General features: G+C 39.5%; 1 protein-coding gene and 1 pseudogene across 1 annotated transcript in view; one reads left to right on the forward strand and one right to left on the reverse strand.

Moving 5' to 3' along the window:
• Positions 1 to 26,761, forward strand: part of LOC110153222 (neural cell adhesion molecule 2) — a 591,924-nt gene that overhangs the window by 105,600 nt on the left and 459,563 nt on the right. The gene's annotated exons all lie outside the window — the stretch shown is intronic.
• Positions 700 to 817, reverse strand: LOC129407212 (5S ribosomal RNA; annotated as a pseudogene).

Raw genomic sequence — 26,761 nt, forward strand, 5'->3', positions numbered from 1 at the left:
CAGGAGGGAAGACGAGGTGATAAGTCAGCACAATTTAATACAACTTTTAGTATTCACTTCAAAACATTTCTTTCTTTTATAGAGATTAGTAGATATAGTTCAAGTTCTAAGGTGGTGGTTGAGGGATTATTCAGAAAATGTGCTGAAAGATCACCTTTATTTGACCCACAATGGGGAAAGATTGATCTGATTCTAAGGGAAATTCAGGTTTAGCTACAGTGAAGTGCACTTCACAGTCACATTTTCAGTTGTTTCAGTCAAAGGTCTCAGTGCAGTTTAACAGGAGGACTGGTCAGGTTGGGTCAGCAGATCTGGGTCAGGGCAGTTTGAGGAGAGGAAGTGCCAAAAGTGTCCCTCTTTTGTGTCTCCACTCGAATCCAGGCGAACTCTGTTGACAGGAAAGACTCTTTTAAGTCTCACTCTCACTCTGCTCTGTTGTTTCAAATAAGCAAGTCTTTATTTATATAGCGCTTTTTACAGACATTTTTGTCACAAAGACACTTTACAGAGCATTATTCAGCATTATTCATTCACTCTATACTTGGTGATTGTAAACTATTATTGTAGCCACAGCTGCCCTGGGGCAGACTGACAGAAGCTCAGCTGCTATGCCAATCCGCACCATCGGTCCCTCCAACCACCACCATCACTCACGCACACACCACTAAGGACACGACAGCAGTCATTGCCACTGGCGCCCCACTGTAGCACCTGATTTTCCCAGTGGTCTCCCATCTAAGTCCTACCCAGGCCCGGCCTTCCTTAGCTTCTGAGATCTGATGGGATCAGGCTTTTACAAGTCGGTATGGCCACAAATGGTGATTAAATGCTCCAAGTATTTCTTCCGGAAGGTAGTCATTGCCAAATTTGCTGCCACATTTGGTGTTAAAAGTCTGTAATGTCTCAGTAGTCTATCTAGCTCCTTAACTGTTTCCTTAACTCTTGCACGGTCTCAAAATTGCACAATTATACACAATTATAGGTTAACATTAGACATCAAGATCCAAAGTAAATGTAATAAAAACAAAGATGTTTAGCTAAATATAACATTTTCATTTCTAAAGTTTTGTTGAATTAAATTTCACTTCTAATTGGGTAAAAAAAATTAAAACCTCTCACCATCTAAGTTTCAGGCCTTGTGACCCAGATATTTTTGCATGTTTGAGTAGATCATTCCTAATTTGCTTATTACACTTTCTGATATACATGACACAATACATTTCTATAATAGTTGTGTAGTGTCTGTAGTCAGGTGTATTCCCTTCATTCACATGCACACACTGTTTCCATAGATTATCTCTCTCCTCTGAGTTGTGTCTAATGGTCGAGAGGAATAAAGCGTCTGTGTTTGATCAAAGACTTCTCCCACCACAGAGAGGCCAGCGAGAAGTCTCAGGTTCACCCCGACGCTATGTGTGAACAGGCTGCTCAGCACTTTTACACGAGAAAAGACAGTCTCCTGATGATGTAACGCCAGTGTACACTGAGTTTTATAAGATTTTCACTTAAAGATGCAAGGTGTAACTTTTGAGCCCGTCAAAATACTTTTCTCCATGGAGATGTTATTGCTTTGTCTGGAATGTTTTACAGTATGGCATTAAACCTTTTTATCTTCATGGAGACTAAACCGGGGCAAGATGCATGTCAGATCTGTGGAGAGGCAATCCCGCTTACAGCCAGAATACCTGTTTCTCTAGGTATTTTTGGACTATAAACCCACCTGGACACATATACTTAAATATGTAACAGTTTTTTTTTTTTTTAAATGCATTTGTTATGGGTGTGTGCATTCATGTGTATGTATGCATATGTATGTAACTTGTATATATTTAGTTTTTTGCGTCATTATTAATGTAATTATTGTTACTTTACTTTTTATTATTATTTTCTGGTCAATATTACTATTACTATTGTATTTTTATTTTATTATTTTTATTATATTAGATTTTATTTTTATTTCATTTTATTTATTATTATTATTATTATTATTATTATTATTATTATTAATTAATCAATTAATTTATTTTCTTTCTTTTTCAGCGTCTGTTAAGGGTGGGTGTGGGGAGGGCGAAGGGTTTAAATGTGGCATTTATATATATATATACAATTGTGACATTATTGTGTGGCCATAAGACCACAATATAGGAAAAAAACTACAAAACCAAACCAAAAAAAACTAAATAAAATATATATGACAAAAAAACACCTGTAATTGAATGAATAAATAGAAAGTAGAGCAGTTTAATGTCATACTGTGTAACATTCTAGTCCGAGCAATGACATCCATAGACCCAATCAACAAGTTACATTGTGCACCTTTAACGTCAAGTATTGCTGCCATATTTCTGCCAGTCTGCCCCAGGACAAATGTACACAACTGAAGTATTATAGCTTTTGCCACTATCTTTCATCATTGCGAGATAGGACCAGTACTTGACGCTTGAGTACAAAGTCCTCTACAGTCTAAAAAGTACAAATAATTGGTATTTGTATGCATTGATACGCCATTTTCATACATTATGTCAACAACTTACAGCTTGTTTACTTGTTTTTATACTCTAGCACGCACCCGTGATATTTCGCCTCACCGTGCCCAGAGACACAAATGCTTTTAAAGGCCTCCTCTCTTCAAAAAATCCAATTCCATTTCACACCACAGTAAAAAGAAGAAAGATTGATTTCTCTCCACCAGCAGTAGCCCGTCTTTGTTAGCCCTCGTCCCCTCTGTCATGGTGCAGGATGTGTTCAGAACTGCCACCGAATTAGATATTTTGTTTGGTAATAACATATCTCTCCTTTCACACAAGCAATCAAACACAGGGGTCCGAAAAAGTGGCTCCGAAGGGCCGGTCTGGCTGCTGCGCACTACCGTCGCACAATATCGGCTTTTTGTGGATGAAAATGCAGATTCTGTTGGTGTCTATGATGGTGTCCTGGTTGCTACATGAAGATAACAAAAGGGTGTGAATGAAAAAACTGGAGTGACCTAGGATTGGAACACAACATTCCACACGCTCTTTGTTGATAATTGTGAAGTGCGTACAAGCCGACAATGTTTTTCTAGAACTTCTTTATGTATTAAAAAGTGGCTGTTTTTGTACCATGAGATGAAGCATAGGCAAAACAGCATGAAAATAATTTTGTGTGAGACTGTGTGATGCTGTTATGTATCATTTTAAGTTTATACGCACTATAATTCTGTCTTAAGCATGGTTCTGGATAAGATATTCCTCCTCTGTCCTAGCTCGAGACTGACTAGTGGCCACTCCAGGTACTGCAGATCCCAGAAACTTTGGCGCAGAAAGAATTCTCCCATAGAGCGCAATGCAGTTTTGGGGAATTCAAACTGCCCGTGTTCAGCTGACAGGGCATCCACAACTTTCACAAAGGTCACAATTTGTAAGGATTTGCTTCTATTTTCACAACATAAACTTTTATATTATTTTAAATCCTCGAAGCGTCTAAAAGTTTGGTAAGATTGAGCCTAGCCCCACTCTGAGCGAAGAGTAAATTATTTTTAGGCCCACGCTCCAATGAACACAGGGCACTGAAAACAATACGACGCCATCTTGGGTTCACCTTTAGATTTTATTATAGTTCTATGGTTTTAAGTAATTGAAGTTTGGTTAGTCAGAAACAGCCAAAAAGTTTAGCTACTTGAGTCATTCTTTGTGAAGTGGCTCAGTCGTTGAAGCCTTCGCCGGCCAAACTCAGGTGTTACCAGTTCGATCCCTGCATGGATTAAGTGTATATTTCCCATGTGTCCTAGGGCAAGACACTTCACCCATGTTCCCTGTGTATAAATGTGGTGTGTGTGAGGGATTGGTGATGTCTTGCACAGATTAGCGGCCTTGCTTCCATCAATCTGACCCCATTGACTGTATAAAGAAGTAGACTAACGGAGTGTGACGTCACCTGTAGCATCCGGCTTAATATGAATTAATGGGCAACATGGAGATATAAAAACACCAGGATCATGTAGAGCGGGTTAATACGAACATTTTAAAGGGCCCATCTCATGCAAAATAACTCTTTTCACATTGTATCTTCTGCACATATACAAGAACAATTTGGGTTTTGGAGCATCCATTACACAATAGTTGTGAAATCTTACTGATTTCTTGGAGACATCACAGACCAGGAACTATGGAAGACTGAATATTGCTCATCCCCCCGCCCGTCCTGAGAAAGCACAGGCTCCGCCCTCCAAACTTGACATAGGCTCTGAGTGAGCCGCCCTTCCTCCGCCCATCTCAGGGAGGGAGGGGGAGACAGACGTGACCCTGATAGTGGTAGGAATAAACTTTTATTCGTCATGGTGATACAGCACATTCAGCCGCATATGTTGGACCCGGAATCGGACGAGGACTTTGAGGTCCACGAAGCTCAAGCACCGCGTCGACATCAGCTGAACATTACTGATTGGTAAAGTATTATTAAACACTAGTAGATAAACTTATTATATCGTGTACACTGCAGTGTAGAACAATGAGCTTATGCTGTCGCTTTTGTTTAGGTTTTCATGTGGGAATTGTCAGCTGATGCGGGGTGGAGGCGGGGCATAGATGTAGCTGCTGCGTCATCTTTGTAGCAGCTTTAGTTTGTTGTCACGTGGAATGGTGGCAGAAATAAGCTGCAATTTGTTAAAAAACTGCCAAATCAATCTAAAAAACACTTTGGCTACATATACAAGGCCCACACATCACTCTTAGAAGGAAGAAAGCTCTGAAAAGTTGATTTTGCGTGAGATGGGCCCTTTAACATCAAAACCACGAGGCTTTCTGCAGAAGTTACAGAGAAAGGGGCGACAGTATTCGAATAGGAGTCAGAAGAAGACAGAAGTGCCCTATTTGGAACGTGGTGGCTAGTCCGTTTGCTCTGTCCATCACTGAGAAGAAGACTGTTATAAAAGAGGTTAATTAATATAGACTGTCCTTATCAAATACATAAATAAAATAATACATAGATAAGTAAACTACAGTGTGGTGTTTTGAAAGGCTTGCCAAGGCATTATTATTTCTATCCCAAGTCAAACACTGAATGCCACGATGCTGCTTCCCTGCTCTGACTGTATACATTGGTTTCATGGTTATAATTCTTCACATACCTGCTGTATTTTGTTTCGCATTTCACAGTTTTAGCACAAATAGCGCATAATTGGCAGTCTTGCTGATCTAATTGTATTTGTAATGCGTGGGTCAAGTGGAAATGTGTAGCATAATGTCTTAATTAATTCAGAAATAACCCATCTTGTTAAAAGACCTGTACCTGATTTTAATTGATTTAAAATTATGCATTGTAAGGTAAGAGCTGCTAAAAAAGAAAACATTTGAGACTGTAAAATATAATCTGTTAATTCTACATTGCATTTTCCCTGGTGATAACTCGCTTTTCAGTTCCTTTAACGATTTCAACACATGACTTTAGGTATCTGCCGACAGCCAAGGTGAACAGAACCAGTGCAGAGACTGAAATGAGAATTTATTTCATTTAAAGTAAAATAAAATAAGACAAAAGCAAGGCAAGGCAAGTTTAATTGTGTAGCACAATTCGTACACAAAGTAATTCTAAGTGCTTTACAGAATAAGAAATGTATTAAAATCACAATAAAAACAAATCAAAACGTAAATAATGATCATTAAAAAAAAGAGAGAGAAACATTAATTACATAAATTAGAGAGAAGAGTGCGGAATGAAAACCTTTCAGTCATATGCACAGTTAAACAGAACCGTTTTGAGCCTGGATTTAAACAGCGTCAAAGTAGAGTCTGTCTCACATGTTCATGAAGACTGTTCCAGGTTTTAGCTGCGTGAATCTGAAACGCTGACTCCCCGTGTTTAGTCCTGACTCTGGGCACCAGCAGGAGGCCAAACCCTGAGGTCCTCAGAGTGCGAGATGTTTCATATGGCACTAACATGTCATTAACTAAGGCTACGTTCAAACTGCAGGGCTTAACGCTCAATTCCGATTTTTTTGTGAAATCCGATGTTTTTGTGAGGTCGTTCACATTTCCAATTAAATGTGACTTGTATTCGATCCGCTGTATGAACGTTAAATCGCCCGAAAGTCTCCCGCATGCACACTGGAGGACATGATGATGTCAACCGCAGCGAGCGTGCTCTGTGTTTACGGAAGTTGTCCAAACATGGACACGAGCATTGAGCACCTGGTGATTTTAAAGTTCCTCTCGTACCGGAGCCAGAACATGAACAACTTACTTGTTTTAAGGAGGAGACTGAGAAGGAGAAGGACGAGGTTTTTGGCCGTGGTGTTTTGTGGGACAGCGGCAGTGACGTCCATTGAAAGGAACGTGTGGATGCGGAGGCATGGCCAAGAATGTTGAGTGGCGATGTGCTTCGCTTCAGTGACACAGAGTTCATTAACAATTTTCGCCGACTTCAGCGCAGAATAGTGACGTTTGTGGCTTGTTGATAACGTGTAGGTGGATGAATGCACTTTGGCCGTTCACACTGAAGTCGCATGTCAAAAGATCAGATATGTATCGGTTTCAGGAGCACATATCCAAGTGTCCAGGGTCGCATTTGAAAAAATCTGATCTGTGTCGTTCAGACTGTCATTAAAAGATCAGATACAGGAACATAGGGGCCAAAAAATCGGATTTGGGTCACTTCAGGCTGCAGTCTGAACGCAGCCTAACTGTTTGCTGTTATTTCTCTCTCAAGAAACAACAGAAAAACTTTGTCGAAATAAAACATTATGAGGCTTTCTGGGTCGACAATGACGAGCAAATAGTCTCATTACATAAAGGTATACGTCCAACCAAGATATCAGATAAATCGATATTTGGAAGTCGATATCCGATCTAGCAAAAGTTCCAATATAAATGCTTATATCTGATAGCAGCATTGGATCCTTGTTATTAACTAATACAGAACCGACTGACAGGCCATCTTTTTTCAATAAATCAGGCACCTTATCAAGCTCAAAGCATCATGGGAAACCAACTGCCCGACTCTAGCCCCGACACTTGATGGTCTGTCATTGTGCATCGTCGAGAGAGACATAAAAGCAAATATTAGGCAGAGATTAGAGATCCATAAGAAAACAACTTTATGACTCTATCCCAGACGGTTGTTTCTGTATGGTGCAATATCACAATGGCAGAAAGGACTGAGTGGGCCGCGCTACCTAATTAAACATCTTCCTGAATCATAATTTGAAATCAGGTACAGACCCTTTAATCTCATTTTAACCTGGCCACTGGCAGACCTTGCAGGCGCTCAGTCATTACACAGTAAGTTATCCTCATTGGTTCATCCACAAAGACAACGTTCTGGGCATTTGGTGCTTGGCAGGTGCTTAATCCACTCAGCGCGGGTACACAAATGAGATGAAATTAGTGCGTAATCATTCCCCGGGGAGAGGGAGCGCTTGATTTGGGCGCCTCCACATCATTGACCCCTGAGCGCGCCCGGGTGTCCCTGTCCTGTCAGTCACGTCTCCGCCCAGATGGTGCCCCCGCCGAGGATTTTCACACCTCGCCAACACGCCTCAAACAAGCGAATCCGAGTAAGGAGTCATGTCTCCACAGCCCGTCGCCTCTGGATTTTTTAATAAAAACAACATGAAAAAGATGAGATTATGTGCTAAGAGAGCATGTCATTATCTGCAGGGATTTCAAAATCAAATGCATATTTTCATCGGAACAAAGAGCTGAAAAAAGCAATATTGTGAGATGTGGAATTTGACAGATTTTTACATAAAATAATTTTAGAGTATACTTGACTTCAGCCTGTTGTTAATCAGCTTTATTCTTTGCAAATGACTCATCAAAAGTTCAACATTCAACACTGTTAATTATTTTTTTACTATTTGAAAAGTATAAGCCACAATTACTAATGCTAGACTTAAGTAAAATTCTTCTGAGGTGAAGGGTTAGCAAAGTACCTGACCCTAAAACATTAAAGGCTTGTCTCCGTGGAGATATTATTGCTTTAACTGGAATATTTCACGGTATGGCATTAACCTTTATCTATCGCGAGTGAGACAAGATAGTTAAATTTTTTGTATGAATAGAAACACATGTACTTTTATAAATACAGGATAGGTTTAATGCCATGCTTCGTAACATGTCAGGTAAAGCAAGACAATCTTCATGGAGACAAGCAGGTGGCGGACCTCCTAAGAAAATGTTACGTAGTATGCTGTTAATTTGAGGAGCATTACCACTTCATGATTTTGGTTTATGATGCTTACCTCATTTTCATTCATTACGTAATGAACAGTTTCTCGATTCAAACAGGTAAACCGTATTTCTAATGATGGGCGAATGGAGCCTCGTGAAGCATTGACACTTCAGTTGCGATATCGTCTCAAATGGTTCGACGTGTCTGAGGCCTTGGAGGAACACTGACCTCTAGTGGACAAATACACCGTACCTAACAACAATAATAATATTGATTATTTTAAATAATATGTAAAGAGCAACATAAATAGCTGCTGTAAATAAGAAAACAGGTGTGACCTTGTTAAGTGGAATTATGAAGCATTTTTTTTCCACTTGTAGATTCCATCGAAAATGAAATAAATGCCAGAAGTCGCCAAAATCACCACTAACGTCACACAATACTCCTCACGACCCAACATTTTTAAGAAACATTGGTGCGTCTTTTATACTGTAGCAGTTTAGCGCTTGTCAAACCACGGAAGTGCACTGAACACTCTGAAGCACTCTGAACCAATCGCAGAGCGGAACATTCACTGAGCCAATGAAACGCTTCGATACACTGAAGCGACTGACACGCAGAGCGAAGCAGTAGGGGGAGGGACCGACACTTCAACACTTTTGTCACGTGAGCGGCTGCTGCGAGACGAGTGCTTCGGAGCTTCAAGAACGAGATGTGCTCCGAAGCTCCGTCTCATTTGCCCATCACTTCATATTTCTTATGTTTTATTTCTAGAATTGGTTTTATTGGACATTTTTAGGTAAGAACAAAAGACCTGAAAACCCGAGGACCTATATTGTTATAGGGCTATAGAGAGTGATATGTTAGATTTCTTTTTCATGGGAAACAGAAAGACAACTTCAAATCTAAGTTTAGTTAAAGATTAGCTTGGGCATTTTACTTGAGGTTCTTGGTGGTAGTAAAATTACTCCGTTGCCATGGTTTTGTTCGTAAAGTGAAGTTTGAAGTACATGTGTACAGTTTTACATTTCAGTAACTAAAGAGATGTACCTATTGGCACAGCAACATCACTTTTGCATTGGCACCACAAGCTTACGAGCCTGCCATAGCATAAGTGATCCTTCTCACAGCGTTTCAATTGTACGTTTATTGACCTTGACCTTTTGAAATGTTAATGCATGTTTTGGCACGGCTAATTAGGCCGACAACATCCAAGCATCTCCACAATGGCCACGCTGGAGAGTGACATTTTGATGGAGCTACAAAGTGATACGTGCATTTGAAAAGGAGCTCCGGGGGTGTGAGTGCTGGTGCAGGAGTGAGGGGGTGGAACAGAGGCAGGTAAATACATTATTAGACTGGACTCATTAGCGGTGCTGTGTCATTTGGGGATGTGTAAAATTGGCGGTTCGAACTAAAGCAAAAATAAACATAGGAATTCATGTCTTTATTTGAAGATTTACTATTATGCAAAATCTGCTTTTCAGAGTTTTTAACCATGTTATAGTTGCTTCTCCTTCTCATTTACCCTCTCAATGTTGTATTTGAAGTGATTTTTGCATGTTTGATCAGTCTTTAATTGCTTATTGTCAAGACGTCATTTTGCAGATCCTGTTTTCACCACCACCAGTATACACTCACTACTTTGTACCTACTTCATTCTTCAGTTTTATTTCCTTAGTCTGTGTAGCGTACCCCTCTGAATGAAGACTGACACTTAAACTGGTGATTTTTAGATTTAATGGTAATAAATCCTCCAATCCAATCCTCATCTTGACAACATCAATCAACAACAATAACAGCTATAGACACAAAGTTATTCAAAAGAAATATTTAAATCAATAACATTCCTTTGTGCCTCTTCAGAGGGGGAGCTAAACAAAGTCATAGAAAATACCAAAAAATATATGTGTATACATTTGTTCAGTATAACATTTTTCCATTCTCATTGTCAAGGTAATTAAATGAAAATAAACCCTTCAAAATAAAAGTGCTAAACATAGGCTACGTTCAGACTGCAGCCTGAAGTGACCCAAATCTGATTTTTTGGCCCCTATGTGACCTGTATCTGATCTTTTAATGACAGTCTGAACGAAACAGATCCGATTTTTTCAAATGCGACCCAGGCCACTTGGATATGTGCTCCTAAAACCGATACATATCTGATCTTTTGACATGCGACTTCAGTCTGAACGGCCAAAGCGCATTCCATCCGACCTGCACGTTTTCAACAAGCGACAAATGTACACAAACGTTTTTCTCGTCATACGAAAATTCTTAATGAACTTTGTGTCACTGAAGCGAAGCACATCGATATCCCACCACTCTTGGCAACATCTCTGCATCCACACGTTCCTTTCAACGGACTGCCCCACAAAACACCACGACCAAAAACCTCATCTTTCTCCTTCTCAATCTCCTCCTTAAAACAAGTAAGTCATTCATGTTCTGGCTCTGGTATGAGAGAAACTTTAAAATCGCCAGGTGCTCAATGTTCGCGTCCGTGTTTGGACTATTTCCAGAAACACAGAGCACGCTCGCTGCGGTTGACGTCATCGTGTCTCCAGTGCACATGCGAGACACTTTTGGGCCGTTTAATGTTCACACTGGAGATCACATACAAGTCGCATTTAATTGGAAATGTGAACGACCTCGCAAAAACATCGTATTTCACAAAAAAAATCTGAATTGAGCGTTAAGCCCTGCAGTCTGAACGTAGTGATAAACACATAAGTCAATGGTTAACAACAGAAAAGAGTGCAATAAAAAATAATAATAAAAAATGTCACAAGAGATTTTAACCAAGACAAATACCATAGGTTCTTTAAAGTCTGTGATACTCATAGGATTCAGCAGCTTCGTGTAGCAGCTGTCCATAGAAGGTGCCGACAACTTCACAGCTTCTTTGATTATGCTAAGCTCTCAATGGGCACCATAGTTTTCTCACTCTAAAGTCAACAAACTTGTTTCTTTTATGAAGTTATTTTAGATCAATATTGGGATTTAAAATGTCCAAATTAAAGCATAATGATCCATGTCATAGATTACAACTACAGCAGACACAAGCCCAGTAGGTCTTCTTTAAAATGTGTCTAAAATGTTATTGTTACCCAGTCACAGTGTTGAAATAAATTTAAATGAATTTACTAAAAAAATCTAAAATCAGAGGGATATACAGACAACTATGAAACATCAGAGTAATTAAACTGTCACATTGATTTTTCTTACCCAACTTAAAAAAAATAAAAAATCTTTAAAACTCATTTAAGTTCTCTATAAAATGCCTGAGATATTACTTGTGGGAGCTGATGGACGATGACAGTCCAGCCTCCTTATAGAGGTGTCTGGGTGGTCCTCCTGCAGAGTGAAGCCAGCCACTGTTTGTTTATGAGAGATTGATTCAGAAAGCAGCGAGTGAGCCATGAATTATTGAAGAGGCCAGTTATTAGAAGACTGCAATAGAATCATCAATATAAATATAAGTTTAGGGGCGTCTGTGTTTGCCTGGGAAACATGCGGCTGTCTCATTGAAGGTATTGGCAAACTTTGGGAGCCTGAGTAAAGAAAGTTAGCAGTGGTTGTATTAATATTATAGCGAGCACTCTGAGCATCAGGAAGGAGGATGGGTGATGCAATTTCTACGTGGAGTCCATGGTTTCTTGAGCTTCCAGCAACCACCTAAGACCTGAATGTACAAACAGTATTGATAGTAGTAGGAGTAGTAGAGCATTTTGAGAGTTTTTGAACGTCTTTATAGTCACTTTGATTTATTATCTGTTGTATTTTTTAATTGTGTACAAGTCTCTGCTTTGGTTTTCAAGTCCATTATCCAATCGGAAATCAGGGTGAGCTCCTTAATTTGGGTTGCCAGATTGTATGGCTTAAACCAACTTGTGTTTTTCAGTATATTGCAGCAGAAAACAGGAAAAGTTAAGATGTAGTAGTAGTAGAATCTGTAGTAGTAGTTGTAGTAGCAGTTGTAGTAGTAGTGTGATAGGTTTGTTCTTGTTGTACTTTCTTCTATAGCAAAATTAACATTTATTAAGACTTCCTTGCAAGCATTTTTACTATTTTTCTTTTTTTTACTTTGTTATTATTATTTATTTATTTATTTTAACTTTTTTTTTTTAATCTAAACTTAACACCTCCCTATGAGTGAACGTTTAGATCTCGTCATTTATTGTTCAGTCCTGCGCTCAAATCTAGAATTTCAAAGAATGAATCATGTCTTCTGTCCTTCATACGTCTAAACCATGACGCTAATTTGGCTATTTGTAGTAATTAAAAAAGTGCAGTACTCCGAATACTCCGTGAACAGATGTTTTATGGAAGTGAACTCTGCTCTGGAGGAGTGTTCCTGCCGACATAGTGCACATCCATAATCACACAGTTGGCAGGCGCGACTGGTAATTTACTTACACTAAGCTCCCTCATTAGCATACAAAGATGTCTCTCTTGCATAGCCGCCCATAATGAAATTAGCATGTAGCGCTAGGTCCCTTGGAGAAGCCTTCTTGCTAGCCGTTTAAAGCGTTACGGTTGTGTGATATGTGCGACATGAAAACGTGCACGGAATCGGCAATGTACAGTAGCAGTAGCATTATGTAAGAAGAAAAAACTGTAACAACTTTCTCAAACATTTGTATAATTTATTTAATTATTTATTATTTAATTGCGTGCGCGTCTTTGTTTTTGTTTTCAGGTAGCGCTAGGTCTCTTGGAGAATCTTTTTTGCGTAGACTTTAAAGCATTACGGTTGTGTGATACGTGTGGCGAGAAAACTTGTACCAAACTGGCAATGTACAGTAATAGTAGTAATAGTAGTAGTGGTGGTAGTAGCAGTAGTAGTAGCAGTAGTAGAAGTAGCGGTAGTGGTGGTTGTAATAATAGTAGTAGTGGCGGTAGTCGTAGGTATTAGCAGTAGCAGTAGTTGTTGTAGTGGTGGTAGTAGTAGTAGTAGTAGTGGTATTAGTAGTAGCAGTAGTAGTAGTGGTAGTGGTGGTAATAGTAGCAGCAGTAGTAGTAGTAGTAGTAGTAGCAGTAGTAGAAGTAGCGGTAGTGGTGGCTGTAGTAATAGTAGTAGTGGCAGTAAAAGGAGAGGTGGTAGTAGTAGGTAGTGGCAGTAGCAGTGCTTGTTGTAGTGGTGGTAGTAGTAGTAGTCGTGGTAGTGGTGGTATTAGTAGTAGCAATAGTAGTAGTGGTAGTAGTAGTAGTAGAAGTAGCGGTAATGGTGGCTGTAATAATAGTAGTGGCAGTAAAAGGAGTGGTGGTATTAGTAGTAGCAATAGTAGTAGTGGTAGTGGTGGTAGTAGTAGGTAGTAGGTAGTAGCAGTAGTTGTTGTAGTGGTGGTAGTAGTAGTAGTGGTGGTGGTATTAGTAGTAGCAATAGTAGTAGTGGTAGTGGTGGTAGTAGTAGGTAGTAGGTAGTAGCAGTAGTTGTTGTAGTGGTGGTAGTAGTAGTAGTGGTGGTGGTATTAGTAGTAGCAATAGTAGTAGTGGTAGTGGTGGTAGTAGTAGGTAGTAGGTAGTAGCAGTAGTTGTTGTAGTGGTGGTAGTAGTAGTAGTGGTGGTGGTATTAGTAGTAGCAATAGTAGTAGTGGTAGTGGTGGTAGTAGTAGCACTAGTAGAAGTAGTGATAGTGGTGGTTGTAATTATAGTAGTAGTAGCAGTAATGGGAGTGGCAGTAATAGTAGGTAGTAGCATTACTTGTAGTGGCGGTAGTAGTGGTGGTATTAGTAGTAGCAATAGTAGTAGTGGTGGTAGTAGTAGCAGTAGTCAGTAGTAGCTGTATATAAGAAGTAAAAACTTATCTTTTGTATTATTTGATTGTGTATGTATCTTTTGTTTTGGTTATCATGTACGTCCATTGGTTGAGTGATTCATGCAATATGAAAACATGCACTGAATCAGTAGTAGTAGTAGTAGTAGTAGTAGTAGTAGTATTTTGTAACAAATTTAGTAACAAAACTGTTCATGTGCTACTTTTTCATCTTAAAATGCCTTGACAAGACTTAATCCAAAGAACTAAGACTTGAAAGTGCTCAGGAATTCCTTGTTGTAGCCTACACTGAAATGGAGCAAAGGATCATGGTTTATGTAGTTCCCTCTGTCTTTTTTAGCTTTTGCTGCACCATAACTCTTAATTTTAAGCAAAGAAACTTGTGATTCGATATATTGGGATGGTCCACGATATTATTGTGAGAACATTGACGATATGATATCTCGATATTTAGGTTATTGTTACATCCCTAGTATTTAAGTATTATTTCATGATGTACATGTCTTTCTGTAGTTTTCATGTAGCTCTAGGTCCCTTGGAGAATCCTTCTCGTTAGCCATTTAAAGCGCTCAAGTTGTGTGTTACGTGCGTCGCAAAAACGTGCACCGACTCGCCAACGTACAGATCAAATCCAGATGAAAATGTTTGATTTCTTCTGCCCGATCCGTCTGTCCTTGTTCCGCTATGAGCACATTTCCAAACTCAATCTTAAGCTAGTTAGAAGTGCCAAACTTTTCCTCCACTTTGCATTAATAGTGTATAGCGCTGCTCGGTCTCGGCTGCCCTCGGGGTTAGCAAGTCGCACTTAGCTGACTTCTTTCTTTTTTCAAGCTTCTCGCCAAGGACGCTGGCTCCTACCATTAAAAGAAAGCGGCATCACTTCTCCCACATTTGATTGGGAAAGGCCACGACTTGCCCTTGGCTGAAGTTAACATTATCTTGAAATGTAAACCGCATCTCCAAAAGTGTCTGGGGATTCTTAATAGAGGCGTGTTTGTGCCGGAGAAGAGGGCTATGCTAATTGAAATGAAGATAAGACAGCGAATTTGGAACTTGTTTGGCCTCACGCAAAAAAACACTCCAAATGTTGCCAAAACTGTTATTCCTGGGAGTGAAATGTCAGTTACAGTGCTACGCTTAATTATGATTTCACATTTTGTGGAGGAGTGCCATATTCAGATAGTATTAAGCCAATTAACACTTTTATTTAGACAATACCTAGTTTGTGTTTCCAACTCAAAATTAAAAGTTGCTTCAGTGGTAAATGGTCCACCTTCAAAGCACTTTAAATCAAGGAACCACTCACCCATTCACACACATTTTTATACACCAGTGCACACAGACACTGGGAGTGAGGTGGGGTAAGTGTCTTGCCCAAGGACCCAATGACACCCAATTTAAAGTTTAGTTTGGAATTGTTAAATGTTACTATTGAAACCTATATCTGTAGTTTTATCTTTTTTTTTTCTTAATTGCAATTGACTTGGCTATAATTCAGCTAATATTTTGATACACATAATTTCATTACCTTCCAGCCTGTGTTAACTCTGGTCTCCATAGCAACGACCATAAAAATACTACTGTTTTTGGGGCTGTTAGGGCCCCGTTTACACATACACCGGTATTTTTAAGACATTTATTTCGTTTGTAGTCATCTTTTACACGCAAACAGCAAATTCGCCTCAGAAAAAAAATCTTTCTAAAAACTCCGGCTAGAGTGGAGATTCTCGAAAACTACAGTTTGGCGTTTTGCGTGTATAAATGGAGATAAATAGAGTTTTAGGAGCTGACGTGCCAAAAGTGTGACCAGTGTTTCCCTTTTGCTCTGATGATGATCATAAAGCATTCAGAGCAGCAGTAGCATTTGTTCTGGTGCAAACACTTTTCATGTGTTTCCATTCGCACACACAGCTGATGTTTCGTACCCATGACCAGACACGAATGAGGCTCGGAGGTCAGCAGTTTTGACACTTCTTTAACATATCGGTGGAGAGGCGACCCTGCTCAGTAATGCATGTTTTTTCAAGGCATTTTTGAGTAATACTGACAACTGTAATGAAATAAATGCTACAGTTTGAATCTAATCCAGGTGCCGTCCAGAGGCTTGGCGTAGATGACATTTTTGAAAACGGTGCTATGTGCACGATGTTATTTTGGAAAACAGAGTGAGGAAAATATGTGTAAATGTAACCTATTATGGAATACAAATTTTTCTCACTCTTAAAATGCATATGTGTATTTTTTGCATTACCACAGTGTAACTCACATGATTTAATTCTGATTATCCATAATTGCAACTAACCCAACTCGGCCATTACTCGCCTAATAGACTTAATTCATTAGCTCCCCACATGCGCTACCTGTTGTCGCCGTAGTAACGAGCGTAAGTCTCAGCAGTGGGAGAATCCACCGGTGTAGAAAACGCAAACTGACACTTTTGACAGCTCAAACAAGGCGCAATCAGCATGACACTTCATCATATTTAGATCCCTGGCTAGCTCCCCCCTGCGCTTAAGCTCGCACTGCTCTTTCTCCATTACAATTACCCAACGCGATCGATATCTCTCTCGCCGTTTCTAAACACTCCAATTGCCTTTGTCTTAGGTTCCCCGCCGACAACAAAGATGTCCTCAAAAGTTAGCTTCTTTTCAACCTTGCAATGCGCTAAGGGAGGTAAGCAAACCCAACCAGATGGCTCAAAGATAATGCGTTCCGGGCCCATTAGCGAGGTAAAAAAATAGGCCCCAATATTGTTCTTCGTTTGACCTCGAAGCAGTCCCCCTTACTTCTGCGGTGTTTCCAATGTGATTAGCGATGCCTGCCAACCACCAACCTACAGTTATCTTAGGGATTTCATGGTCCGGCCGTGTTTAGCGCTACCTCGAAAACGGTTCTTAGAAAAACCACAAGTGGACTTTCAGGGATACAATAGCACAGAGCCACAAATAGCTTAAACTGGTCCATAATGATTGGGTTAGAGAAGCTATTGTCTAAAGTTGGATTGGTCATTTGTAAAGAAGAGAAAGGCGGGCTTGCATTTATATTGGCTCATTTAATTTACACTCGAAACACACTCAGTCTGTTTGATTGTATAGACTTCTTCTGGGGTTTCTTTAGGTCAGCTTAAGGAACTGCAGTCAAAAAGATGTGTATTTTAAATGGCTTTAAGTGAATATGTAGAAATGTTGTCAAAAATATTCAAATCAAATGCTGATACTGAAAATAATTGTAATCTATATGGATATTTATAATTTTTTACTCGTGTACATCTTTTTGTTTTGATTTTCAAGTCCATTATCCAATCAGAAGGCAGGATGATTATGGTTGCCAGTTTCTATGGCTAAAACCAACTTTTGATTATTATTATTATGTCGCAGTGGATAACGCCTAAGGTCTAAGTTAAGATTAAAGAATTGGATGATATATAAAACAATCCATGGGTTTCAGAATGATGAAAAAGGTGGACAGTTACTATAGCAATTGATCATTTAAAACATACTTTGAATGATGAAAAGTCCTCAAGATGTCACCTCATAACAGGAGACTGAAACCCATGAATAATTTAAGACCGCTCCCTCTTTTTCTAGATACTGCCTTTTCCTAGAGACTTTTTTTCCAAGGCCGATGCTGATAGCAGTTGTTCAGAGTTCAGTACATCCAGTAGCCGGTGATGTTTTTAGGCCAATACATGTTTTGGTAATTTCCCCCAAATAATCCAAGTTGAATTTAATACAAACTCACCCACGACGTTGTTTTACTACATAATGGTTGGGGGTCACCTGCTTGTTTCTATGGACATGTCATTGCTGTGCCTGGAATGTTCCACAGTATGACATTAAACAGTTCTGCCTTACATTTATTAAATTACAGGTGGTTTTATAGCTCAAAAATACCCCAAAAAACATACAAGCATTCTGACTAAGCCTGTGCAATTAATCGAATTTTGATTGTGATTTCAATTTGTGGGTCAAACAATCTCCAAACTCACATCGAGCTGAAACTATTTAAAAGCTTAATATTTATTTTGGGCTATTTTTATATAAATAAGTATATTTATTTTATCTTTTAATTATAGAGATTGTAGAACAGCTGGATATATAGTTTATTTTCGACACATTTATGTTTTTCTATGCCTTATTTCATGTTCAACGTATATTTGATTCATTTTATGTTTTATACATCACAAAACTGCCCTAAGGTATATATTTATAGCCTCTATTTATTTTTATCAATTATCAATAACAAAGTGTTTTTTTTTGTTGGTTTTTTTTGTTTTTTGAGAGAGACATGCTGAATAAATGCATCGTGTAACAAAAAAATAATCATTTCTATAATCGAGCAGCCCTAATTCTGACTCTGTTGTCTCTCCACAGATCTGACCTGTAACTTGGTCTGGTTTGGTCTCTATGAAGATGTAAGGTTTATTACCATACTGTGAAACATTCCAGACAAAGCAATAGCATCTTCATGGAGAAAAACTTTTGATGGATACTCCACCAGAAAAGTTACTTTATGCACCTTTAAAGCCAATACCCAATAAGCTAAAAAGTGTAAATATCAGCCTGGTGTATCGGCAAACCAATATAACACAGCCTATCTCTACTTTTTACTCACAATTGCTGCATCAAACTATACCATTCAAGTGCATTTGTCAATAAAATTCTTTCTTCAAGTATAAATTTGCCAGAAAATTGGAAGATTACAGCCACACCACAGATCCTCTATTATTACCCTTTAGCACCTGTTACCTGAGCAGCAGAAACAGCCTATTGGTTAACAGGGTCAATTTTCCTGTCACTACTCTGGTCTCTGCTCCTTGTTGTCATTCTGAAAGCGCGGGGCTCCATCACCCGCCGCCTGACAGGTGCGAGATGAATGCCAATCATCGAGGTACAAGTAACACGCATGATTGGACGGAATAGGTGGTTGTTGGGTCAAGACAAAATGGCCCCCGATACTCATGTCAAGGTGCGCCTGGGTTGATGTACGAGAGGGGAACTGATAAGGCAAATGATAGCCGGGGTCGGGAATAACAGGCTCCCTCACGATTCGATATTCCATTTAGATGTTATTCCTGCGTCTGGAGTGGTTCACAGTATGGTGTTCAACCTTTCTAGCTCCGTGGAGACCAAACCGGACCAAGTTACAGGTCAGATCTGTGGAGAAGCAACCCCGCTCGCAGTCAGAATGTCTGTTTTTCAAGGTATTTTTGAGCTATAAATCCACCTGTAATTGAATAAATGTAAGGTAGAGCTGTCATATTATGGAACATTCCAGGCAGAGCAGTGACATGTTCATAGAAATAAGCAAGTGACGGATCCTCAATCCTAAAAGTTACATAATGCACAGTGAATATGTCAAGTATATTCCATAAACAAGCTTCCTTCCACTAAATAAGCAACAAAACTGGAGTGTGGTCACAAAGAAATGCTAAAAGATACCAACAAAAAAATACTCTTGGCGATGCAGAAGCTCACAGTAATGAAACTGCATCACCAGATTTAGTATTTTGATATTGATAATGCTTTATAAATGGCCGAAGTGCAAACAAAAATAGATCTGAAGTTTGTAACCTGGACTGTGCATACTGTGGTCAGCCTTGAAGAGATGTAAATGTTTTGCTATAGTAACCGTTACCATAGCGACGGAGCAGAGATGTAAGAAGTGTTAAAAAGCGTGCTGTTTTTATGCCAGCGCAAAGCAGGCAAAATGTAATTGTGATTTTTAATAGCCGTGGACATGGGCGCAGGCGGTTCTAAAAGGCAATGGACCGTTTGACAGGAGACGTCAAGGGGGAAGGTCTTGTGATTGGCAGTTTTGATTGACACGTGTAATGGCCAATCGCGTGAGAGGAGCTGTCAGTGTCCCTCACAAAATACCTCGGTGTAAAATTCATGAAAGAATTCCTTAATATTTTAACAACTTTCTGGGAGACGCATGGGCAGTTGCTTCCAGATGGTTTTCATTGTGTGTAATTTCTGGTTGGTTCAAAATAGTCTGTCCTTATGCTTCTCATCCAATATCCTTACAAAATATTGATACCTTATTCTCTGAGGTGGGTGAAGCTAACAGGAAGCACTGCTCTGTTAGTCAAGTTAGACATTAAAGATTGAATATTAGAAAATAGTGATAAATAGTATACCGTATTTTTTGGACTATAAGTCGCTTCGGAGTATAGATCACACCAGCCAAAAAATGCATAATGAAGAAGAACAAGCATATGTAAGTCACACCGGACTATAAATCACACTTTTTTGGGGAAATGTATTGTATAAAATCAGAGACCAGGAACTGACATTTCACCTTGAAAGGCAAGTTACAGTAACAACAATAGAACAAAGAACAACTGGCTAGGTGTTAATATGTTAACGGAACACATAGTAACAGTTCTTCAGTTAACTAGAGCATAAACAACAGAACATAAGTTTACCAAACTCTCCATCTCACTCCAAATCACTAAATCCATTGAATTCTTCATCGTCGGTGTCAATTCTGCGCGACTTCCTGAGGTAAACCATAGATCCATGAGGTAAACAGAGCGCCGCTTCCTCTTCTGTGCAGCTGTCGTCAGACTCAGCACCAGTTCCAGTTAGAATTATCCGGCTTTTCTGAATCCTGACAGGATGGTTTCGGTTGTCACTGAAGACCAGGCTTTGTTGATCCTTCCAATGACTTCCAGGAAAGTTGCATGGTGCACCCTCCCGGTTCCCATGAAGCTGTGTTCTCCATCCCCGCTTTCCGTCAGTCCCTCACAAGATTCTCACTCAATCCAAACTTTCTTTCTGCTACTCGATTACCATTTTCAGCTGAATATTTCACTCCTTGCAGCAGGACAGCGGCTTTTTCTGCAGGAGACATGTGCTATAGAGTGTGAAGCGCCAGTGGTACAGGAGTAATAGTAGTAGCAGCCTAGAGCGCCCTCTCTCCTGGCTGTCAGTGTGAAAATTTTAATGTATAAGTCACAGCCAAACCATGAAAAAAGTTTGACTTGTAGTTTGAAAAATATGGTAATATGGACCCTTTAATCTGACCTTTGTTTAAACACAATCTGATCATAAAGAGTTGACTTAGCTGAGGGGATTTGTGCTTGCGTTCTTCTCTCAAACTGAAAACACGCTGTTCCAAATTGTGATGTTATGTGATAATACAGGAAGCGCTCCACTCTGTGTGTCCATATTGCTTAATTCAGGTCGTTTAATCTTTCGATCGCCAGTGAACCAAGCCTACATAGCTGACTGAAGTTACGCTAATGAAGTAGTTTAGAAGTTGTCACTTGCGTCAGCTGTGATCCCGCCCATCCCTCCTTCTTCTCCCTCTCTATCTTCCGTACGTCATCTGCGCTTTTCTCCGAGCATCTGGAACTCGGCACAACAAGGACATCGCAGGCGTATCGGCAATCATTACCCCGCCCGCCCCCCTTTATTTTACAAGTTTGCTAATTACCAGTAGTCCGGGGCCCGTATCCCCCCCAGAGCCGATTTGGCGTATCCCCGTATCCCCATCTCTCTCTCTTTTTCTTTCTGCCTTTTCTCTCTCTCCATCGATCCAAACTCCACCAAAGTAAACTTTCGCTTTCCCCTTCCTCTCAATGGGCCAATGATTCCCAGTTGTGCGGCGCGTTTGTGTGTGCGCTAACGAAGATGCTAATTTGTTCTTGACTAGTGAAGTAAAAATCATTAAGGAGTGGGGGGGCAGGTGTGTTGGGGGGGGTGGGCACTGTACCAAACACAGGCTCCTCTGGGGATAGATTTTAGCGACCGATATGGTAGGGCGTTCACATTACAGCGATTGAAATGAATGGGTATTGAAATCTACATCTCACTTCGAATGTAGAGGCTGGTTCTGGCTTTGTCCTGGTTTTGTTGAAGTTTAGGCCTGATTTTGTCACAATTTTAAAGGGCCTTTATTACTCCATGTTCTGATCTACGTTATAATGTTGTTTCCTCATCACAAACAGACCTTCACACATGTTTAACACACAAACTTTACATATTTAGGCTCAGTTCTTCTCTCAGACTCAAAACACTCCATTCCACCTTGTGATGTCGTTTTAATACAGGATGTGTGTTTTTAAGTTCCATACACCTTCACTAGAATCATTTGGATTATTTTAACCTTGGAATTGCCAATTGCTACTGAACTAAAAAGTAGGAACGTAACAATAACCAAAATATCGTGATATCGTGGACCAACATAATATATCGAATTACAAGTCTCTTTGCTTAAATTAAGAGTTAAGGTGCAGCAATAGCTTAAAAAAATAAATAAAATAAAATAAAAAAAGACTTACAGGGAATTACATAGACCATGATCCTTTGCTCCATTTCAGTGAAGACTACAAGAAGCACTTTAAGTCTTAGTTATTTGGATTAAGTCTTGTCAAAGTATTTTAAGAGGAAAAAGTAGCATATTGACAGTTTTAGCTGTTTAGCCTCCACAAAATATCACAATAAATATTGTACCGTGACATGTATATCGTGAAAATATCATACTGAGAGATTTGGATATTGTTACATCCCTAATCGTGAACCTCCCCACCACATCATGAGCTTTCCCACGATATCACAATAAATATTGTACCGTGATGATATCGTATAGTGAGACTTGTATTGTTACACCACTACTAAAAAGGTAAAAGGTATGTTGAAAACTACCAGTATATGATATCACAAGGTGGAACGGAGCATTTTGAGCTTTGGAGATGTAGATGCTAATAATAAAGGCTTACTTAAACATATATGAATGAAACAAAACACAGCTCCAGGTATGTTTTTGCGGAGGTAACGTTTAAAGCTCACAAGTGTCAATTCTGTGTAATATACTGTAAGACCTTTAATGTTCAGTCCTGGTTTTAACCGGTTTTAGACCCCGTTTACACTGAAATTAATCCGCGTATCACCTTATCACCGTATTGGAAACAATCTGCATCCAGACACGTTGTTTCTGTGTCCGCAATCCTTCCCCATCCACACAGCTTTGAGCATATTTGTTTACATTTTACAGAAACAAAACTTAAAACCACATGGCTAATTTGCATAAACTAAGCTCTCCAGAAACAACTCGCTTTTGTGCGCTGATGCGGTTCAGCTTCTGTCGGACTGAAGGACACAACTCAGTGGATTATATGTGTTTTTTATGTGACAGAGGGGTATTTTGCTGATGGTGAGTCTGTTCTGTGCTTCTATCGCATTGGAGATGATTCATGTTAAACTTTTCAGAGATTATACGTCTGCAGGTCATACTCATAGACCTGTATATATGAATATATTCTAGCCTCTTAGCATTTTGATGGTGAATTAGCTACTTTGTGGTACATAGACCTTCATCAGCGTATCAGTGTTTTCAGGCGTCCACCACATCATTCCGTCTCTGGAGCTGTTTTCAATCAGATTAGTGTGGACAAACACTGCATCCGCAACGAAAAAGATTCGAATACGTACTAGTGTGGACGGGGCCTTAGTCTTCAGGTTGTTCTAGTTAAGTCTTGGATTGGGTTTAGAACTGAGCAGAACTGGTTTATATACTCCCTGGTTAAGACTTACTTTAGCCTTTACCCTTATAATAAAATGCTTTCTTTGAACATTGTTTTTTTTTTTAGATTTTCTTGTCAAAACTAATAACGTATTTTTTTCTGTCTTTTTTTTTCTTCCATGCAACCTGACTTCGCCCCCGCTGGTTCTCTACATAGGTAAGTCATTATTGTTTTCTTTCTCCTTCCTATTCGACTCAGATCTTGCCACCATTTTTAGGTGACCTGCACTGTAATTGATACCCAGCGTGTTGCATTGTGGGAAAAAAAGGCGCGCTTGCCATTCGCTTGTATGACAGATGTGCTAAGGTTGCTAGGACATTGGAGAGAGGCACAGAGCAATCCATCACTGACAGATGCTGGAGGAGCGTTGACTTGGGAGGGCATCTGACTGAAGCTCATGAGATTTCCGCAGCATACATGTGTTGCCAGGCTCACATGTAATGAAATTCTATCACCTTTGACAAATCTGGATACAAAAAGGCCACTCGGGGGATTTGGAGAGAAAGAATGAAATGATTTTTTATCTTGCTGGAGAAATAAGCCTGCGTTTCTATCAAGGGCGTAGCTGTGATATTTGGAGCAACAGCTGGGGCACACGTTATCGCATTTTTCTTCACTACGCCGATTGAAATGTAGTAAAGAGGCATGTGATTTCAATGCCAAAGAGGACATTTTGGGTTTACATGCTGATTTGCATTACTTGATCTTGTTGTGGTTTATCGTAGGTTGGAGATTTGCCCGTTTTCTGTTGGTTTGAGGCTGAGGTCACATGTGGATATTGATAGACTAGCAGTTACAAGAGAAGCTAGAGACGTTTGTAAGACCTTCAGATCTTGTTTCGGTTTATACATGCAGTAAATTTATATATGACAATCCAACTGTCAATTGTCCTAATTAAAAATATAGTGACAGAAAGGAGATAATTTGAACATTTTTACTAGATTTATGATCTACTACATCTACTAGGGGTGACATACTAAGGACAACAGTAGCTCAGCTGGTGAAAGCATTTATCCACTGATCTAAAGGTTGGTGGTTTGAATCCCACTCTTGAACAAACTTCATTGGTTGAACGGTCAGATCCACTGATCCACAGGTTGGTTGGTGTGATTCCATCTCTCACAGATGAATGCTGCTATTGTGTCCTTGGGCAAGACACTTCAACTTACCTTCGCCCTCAGTGTCCGCTGGTGTATGAATGTGTGTGTGAATGGGTAAAGAAGTGTTGTAAAGTGCTTTGAGTGCCTTGAAAGTGGAAAAGCTCTATATAAAAATGTGACTATTTACATTTTCTTCTTACTATTATATTATAAAAATTCAGTTTTGATTGATTATGTATATTGTCTCAATATAGAGGAAGATTTGCAAACTCAGGGAAGTGATAAAAATACAAATTTAAAACTTTGGATCAGCATCAAATCCACAATATTAAAATATTTTGTTCTAACAATATAATAATGATATAGATTTTCAGGATCAAAATGCATCCATTCATCCATTCATCCAATCCATGTTTGGGTCTAGAGTTATGAAACAAACAAAAAAGGCTGAATGTCCAGGATCAAAGCTGCTTTGAAATCCCCAATTTTGGATCAGGTTTGTAAAAATCCAATCCACTTGAATTAACTCAAGTGGAATATGTTTGAAATCCTGGGCTCATATCTTGATCCAGATTGTCGGTCAGGAGTACCTGTCTGGAGGATTATCTTAGTGCATGGTTGATGGAGGAAGCTCTGAATACAGTATGTTTTATTCTGTCAGCGTTTTGAAGAATTCTTTACTGATGTCTGTATGCATTTTGGCAAATAGTTCACGTTGTTTGGTTGTACTTTGAGTGATGTCTCTGCTCTGCTTTTCTTTCATCATCATAAGTCATGGCGTTTTAAATGTGACCGAGACTGTCTGTAAAAACTCTACTGTTACCATCAAACAAGTCGGTACATTCTTTCCCTTCTCTTCTGTCCTCCATCTGTGAATAGAGGTGCATTTCTGTCATTTTGGTACTAATTACATTTGACCCTGATGGAGAGCCTTGGGTGTCTGCAGCTCTTGGCCCCGCTCATGCCACACATTCACAGCTAATAGTGTCCATAATCACCAGGCCGGCTCCGGAGCTCCTCTCACTGTACTGCACATGCTCCAATACACCACAATCTGCTCTGCTTCGTACTGACATCAGCTCTTCTGATAGGGACATAAGGGTTCCAACAGAGAAGCACCGGAGGAGACCACAAACTGCACTGTGCTTTGTGAATACGAGTGATCAGAATGCTACAGCCGCACTCTATGGAGTTTGATAATAATAGATTGATTCCCAAGTCTGATACTTTGATGGATGTCTCTCATACTCTTAACCCTCAATCCACACTGCTTTGATCTTGTCTAATAAAGCCTACAAACTCCGTCATCAAATCAATCAGAGCCAAAGGGTAAAATATTTTAAATGTGCATTATGTAACTTTTCTGCCTGAAATGTTCTACAGTATGACATTGGGCTGAACTATTTTAAGAAAAAAAATTACTTGCGATTTTTCTGGCAGATATTGAGATTTCAATTTCATCCATGATTTTTTTCAAGTCAAGTTTTAGTGCACATGAGCATTTCCAGACATCACAGAAACTTACATCATATCAGAGTCCTGCACCGACAATTTGACGCTGGACCGTTTGCGCACATTTGTTTACGTTTTACAGAAATGAAACTTAAAACCACATGGCTAATTTGCATGAACTGTAAGTGCTGAAAAAACAGCCGCTGATGTGGTCAGCTTCTGTTGGACTAAAGGACACGACTCAGTGGATTATCTGTGTTCTTCCTGTAACAGAGGATGTGTTGATGATGGTAAGTCTGTTCTGTGCTTCTATTGCGCTGGAGATGGTTCGTGTTAAACTTTACACCAACGCCAGGTTTAAATTCTAGCCTTCTAGCGTTGTGGTGGTGAATTAGTTCGCGACGCAAAGACCTTAACGTAGACCCATAAATCAAAAACTACGGCGACAAGGCGATGCCGGCAGTGTGCATTGAGTTGACTCAGAACTATACTTTGCCCTTAAAATTGGGCTTTAGGGGCACTGCAAAAAACGTAGCTTTGATACTCACAAAATTGTGTTGTCTGAGATTGCAATTTTCGGTCTAAAACGATAGATCTTTCAGCCCTATTATGACATAAAACATTGTAATGAATTTAATACAGCTGTTTTTATTTTTCAGCAATACAAATTCAAATTATGACCATAGATCTGATCTGTAACATTCCCTTGTAGCTTTCCCTTCTTGTCTACATGGAGGTACATGAGTTTAA

This window comes from Boleophthalmus pectinirostris, unplaced genomic scaffold, assembly GCF_026225935.1.
Source record: "Boleophthalmus pectinirostris isolate CB_2022bp ecotype Guang Dong unplaced genomic scaffold, ASM2622593v1 HiC_scaffold_11, whole genome shotgun sequence".
NCBI lineage: Eukaryota > Metazoa > Chordata > Actinopteri > Gobiiformes > Gobiidae > Boleophthalmus > Boleophthalmus pectinirostris.